The sequence below is a fragment of the Podarcis muralis genome, chromosome 6, assembly GCF_964188315.1.
Source record: "Podarcis muralis chromosome 6, rPodMur119.hap1.1, whole genome shotgun sequence".
Lineage (NCBI taxonomy): Eukaryota > Metazoa > Chordata > Lepidosauria > Squamata > Lacertidae > Podarcis > Podarcis muralis.
This window is the reverse complement of record NC_135660.1, coordinates 55,350,678-55,356,093: the sequence shown is the minus strand read 5'-3', so window position 1 is coordinate 55,356,093 and position 5,416 is coordinate 55,350,678.

The following is a 5,416-nucleotide window of genomic DNA, read 5'->3' as shown; positions in this document are numbered from 1 at the left end:
CACCTCTGTTCTCACCCAAGATAAAAGCTACTTTGTTCTTGGGAGACAGATAACGTAAACAACATCTAATACTGTATGAAACCTATCTGAAAGACTAAAATATCCTCATGGTGCCATCTCAACATAACCAGCTGTAAGAAACTACTAGCATATAGATAAAGCATATAGATAAAATAGCAGTTAGGATTTATTTTTTTAACCGATAAGTACGAAACTACTATTATATAGAATAATAGGAAATAAACAGAATTAGCTTCTTAAAGATCTCAATCCCACAAGATCTTAAGGCATTAGCTGCTCATGAGAGGGGCTATTGCTGGGCACTATCTCCTCAAAATCATAATGATCTTCCACAAAGTGGAAATACAGACTGTAAGCAGAAGCCAGGGATGTGCATTTCAACCAATACATTTTGGGAGGAGAAATGGGGGGACAGGAATGCCAATTTGACTAAAATATTGGAGAGCAGATAAGCCTCGCCTCACATAATCAATCACAAGACACGCAAACACACACCCTTTGAACGGCAATGCCCATCAACTTGGAGGGGGGGGTCACCCCTTCAAATATTTTATTGAGGGAATCAAAGGGATCTCAGCGCTTAGGGGTTGGCTCCTGTGCAGGGGGAACCAAAAGGGTTAGGCACAGTGCTTTTTTTTTTTTGTTTAGGGGTACTCTCATTTTCCTACTCATATTGAGATACTGCCCCTCAATGAGGCCAAACTTAGATTCACAAAATGTTTAGGGGTATGCGTACTCCTGTACCTCCCCTCCCCAGAAAAAAGCACTGGTTAGGCACATTCTGAGCTTTATGCTGATTCTGATATTCTACGGCAAATAGTTTAGTTATCCAGCCATTTGTTCAGCCCTGAAATTAAACCATACATATGATAGGAAACCCAGAGATGAACCCCTATCTCCCCCAACCACTTAGATGCTCATTTATAATTTATTTCAGCTTGCATAAAAGGGAAGGGGCTACAGAACCATATTTGTTTTCTAGCACCCTCCAAAATGCGATCAGCAAAATGTTGAAATATTACTTTCCCCTGAATTTCAGCAGGTGGGTGTGTCCATGGTATTGTGTTTCAGGCAGCCTGAAGAAGTAGAACAATATGTCGGATATTCTCTCTCTCTCTCACACACACACACACCTTTTTGTAAAGAAATTAAAATATTTCTCTCTCCTACAGGGGTAATTGAAGGCGACATGTACCTTAAAAGAGCTACAAGCTACAAGGGAGATATACTGCTCAAAATAACACATTCAGCCAACATATGATTGAATAGAAAAATGTTTCTATTCCTTCTACCTTTTATCACTCTTAAGGTGAATCCATGCCAAAGGATCACTCTGTTGGGTACTTCCTGCATCCTATGCCTGGTGCGTGGCCACTACAGTAAAAAATTAATTTATGCTTAGTTTCAAAGTTCTTTGAGATAGGGAACTTTAATTTTTTGGTTTTATTTTTGAGAGTTTGCTTATGTGTCTTATAATTTTTTTAAAATCTCTCCCTCCCCCCCCTCTCTCCCCCCCCCTCTCCCTCTCCCTCTCTCTCTATATACATATGAGTATTGTGGGCTCAGAGAATAGCTTTTGCCATGCCAATGGCATGCTTGGATTTGTCTTATAGACATAGTCACCTCCTATGAGGACAGGCAGATATAAGTGCATGTTGAACTCCTACAAGCATGAGCCATTGGCAGGACACTAGAGCACATTTGTGCGACTTCAAAGTGGCCACACATATGCAAGAAGACATCACAGACCCTCCAAGTGTCCCTGTTTTCCAGGGACGTCCCTGATTGAGAGAAGCCATCCTGGTTTTTGGTTTGATCAAGGAATGCCCCACTTTTTATTAGGATGTCTCTATTTTCATTGAAGAAATGTTGGAGGGTATGAAGTTATCTGAACCCCGAGCCATCTGACGGCAGTCCTGTATAGGGAAGTTTTTTTAAAAAATGTATTTTTTTTTAAATATATGTTGGAAGTTGCCCAGAGTGGCTGAGTCAACCCAGTAAGGTGTGTGGGGTATAAATAGTAAAATTATCATTATGGAGGGTATGACATCATGCTATTAAGTCTGAGTGTAAACACACCCATAGGTTCTTTTCCGTTCTCTGATAAGTCTTTCAATTATTTGTAAATCATCTCACCTCAGATAGAAGGTCCTCCAGTAAAGAATCGGAGCATGATGGTTCATCAGAATACAGAACTCCAAATGACAGATCCTGGGCAATGCAATTGAAGAGGGTGATGTCATCACATAGCAGAGGATGAAGTTCACCACTCCCTGACATGGCTATAATGCTGTACATGAACCAGGAGTTCCATCGGCATGCCATTATCCATGAAGGCCCAGTTTTTGTGATTCTTCCCCCTGTTTTCTTTGGCCACCAGGACTTTAACAAAAATGAAACCCAGCTAATATATATATATATATATTCTGGACATGATTCAAAAATCATTGATTAAATAAACTGCGATTAATTTTTGGATCCGGTTTCTCTGAGGTCAGTGTTAGCAGTAGCAACAAACATTTTGGAATACTCAGCTGATCACAAACAAATAACATGGTTAAAACATTAAGGGAATGTTTGGGGATTGTATTCAACTAAGCTCTGCTCAGAGTATACCCATAGAAGTTAATTGATATAAGTAACTTAGGCCCATTAATTTCCATGGATGTACTCAGAGTAGAACTTAGTTGGATACAACCATTTGACTTTGCACAATTTAGGAAGCATTTTTATACCACCTAGTTCAAAATTAGGGTTTAAGGACTGTCTAGTCCTCTTAATGGGACGCGGGTGGCGCTGTGGGTTAAAGCCTCAGCGCCTAGGACTTGCCGATCAAAAGGTCGACGGTTTGAATCCCCGCGGCAGGGTGAGCTCCCGTCGTTCGGTCCCAGCGCCTGCCAACCTAGCAGTTCGAAAGCACCTCTGGGTGCAAGTAGATAAATAGGGACCGCTTACCAGCGGTAAGGTAAACGGCATTCCGTGTGCTGCGCTGGCTCGCCAGATGCAGCTTTGTCACGCTGGCCACGTGACCCGGAAGTGTCTCCGGACAGCGCTGGCCCCCGGCCTCTAGAGTGAGATGGGCGCACAACCCTAGAGTCTGGCAAGACTGGCCCGTACGGGAAGGGGTACCTTTACCTTTTTAGTCCTCTTAATTTCTAAATCAACGTCTTACAGTTCAGCTAAAGGTAGTTTTGGCTTGGCTTGAGATCCTGTGCTTAGCTGTGAATGCCACAGCTCAGAAAACAATCGTATGTGGGACTTTCCCTCCATAAGCTATTTTAACTCATTGGGATTTGTTCGTGAGTAAACATAAAAGCCACTCCTTCCAGGTGCTGCTACCAAGCTTTACACATGGACCAAAACCATGTGCTAAAATCAAGTGTTTTCTTATGCGCTAAGATGCTTTTTGTTTTACTCCAAAGGCTGCCTTTCTGTTTCAGTAGAAGAAACTGCTCTGAATAGGCCCTTCTTTGAACCCATGAAGTAGGTCCCCACCCCATGAAATTAAAGGGGCACATTTAACAGCTTTATATGTACAGTGGTATACATACAGGGGGACGCGGGTGGCGCTGTGGGTAAAAGCCTCAGCGCCTAGGGCTTGCCGATCGAAAGGTCGGCGGTTTGAATCCCCGCGGCGGGGTGCGCTCCCGTTGCTCGGTCCCAGCGCCTGCCAACCTAGCAGTTCGAAAGCACCCCCGGGTGCAAGTAGATAAATAGGGACCGCTTACTAGCGGGAAGGTAAACGGCGTTCCATGTGCTGCGCTGGCTCGCCAGATGCAGCTTTGTCACGCTGGCCACGTGACCCGGAAGTGTCTTCGGACAGCGCTGGCCCCCGGCCTCTTAAGTGAGATGGGCGCACAACCCTAGAGTCTGTCAAGACTGGCCCGTACGGGCAGGGGTACCTTTACCTTTACCTATACATACAGGATTCTGAACTGCGGCATTAATAAGCAACAATTCTATCCCAATAAGCTTAACAAAACATATTATCAGTCATACATCTCCTCCCAGTGTAGGTCTCATTGTTCCAGTGCTGAGGGTCTGGCTGACAAAACCCCATTTTTCCTTTATATTTATCTGTGGACCCCAACCAGAATAAACATTTTCAGTGTTGTGAGCTTGAAAAATAGTTTAGGGGAAGTGTTTCAGCAGTGTTTTGTTTTCCACATGCTATCTTTTCTTAGGTATACATGCAATTCATCAAACATACTAAAACCAAAGCAAAATGTTAGTTTTCTGGAACACAGAAAGTACAGAAACCAGGATCCAGCCTAAGTGATACACTTCTAATGTCATTTTTATTTCACTGGGATATCATTAAATGGGCCCTGAAAGGGCTTCACTTTAGCTGGATCAAAAATTCCCAATATTATTTCTTGAATCTCATATCTTTATTCACTTTTAAGTTTTTCACTATGCCAGATTTGAAGATTTGTAAACCACATCCTAATGTTATAACAGGCAAAGCCTGGGGAAATTATTGGCTTATTTAATGTTATTATCCTTTGATCTTGGTAGCAGACAATTTGGGTGAGTGGCACAAAGGGTAAATTCGAGAAGGAGGAGACGAAGAAGGAGGAAGAGGAGGAGGAAGTATGTCTCTCAAGAAATTGTAGTGTGGCAGATTGTTGAAACCAAATAGGTTTTGCAGTGTAAACCTATGTATGTCTACAGAGAAGTAAATACAGGACTGGATTCTTTGATTATTATCTGGAACCGACCACAGCAAAAATGATTTGCTCAAAAGTGCTATCCTTGGACTTTCCCCTACTTCTATATGACTTTCTGGCTTGTACTGAGTGCTATTAATAAGCTACAGCGTCAGAATAATCAGTGAAGCTACTTTTGTATGAATCACTGGAAGATGGCCTTGTAGGTCAAATATATAAAACCATTTAATTATGAAGTGGTAAGTATGCCAAACAAATACTGAAAGGAAAACGGGATTTACATGGTGGGATATCAAATTGAGGCAGTACTTGTTTTGATTAAATACTAAGTTGGTTGCAAGAGAACATTTAAGAAATCTTGTTACTAGTATCTTTAGCAGTTTAGCATTAGAAGCAACTTATAACACCAATGAAATCAATTATTCAGTAACAACCATCCTCTTACTTACTTTCATTGAAGCTGGAGATATCCCCATGACAGGCTCAGAGATATGAATTCAGTGTACAGTCGGTAATTAATTGAACAGCTTTGAAAGTGACCACAAGAAAACACTTCCATCCACAGAACTGCCATTGTGCTCACAATTCATTTCAAAGGAAGAAGATCATTGTGCCAACAAACGGGGCAATTCATGTTTGCAAACGCTTCTTTGAGCACTTCTTTGAGGCAACATTTTTCAGATCAGACTTCAGCACTTGAACGAAGTGCATTTTGGAGAAAAAGA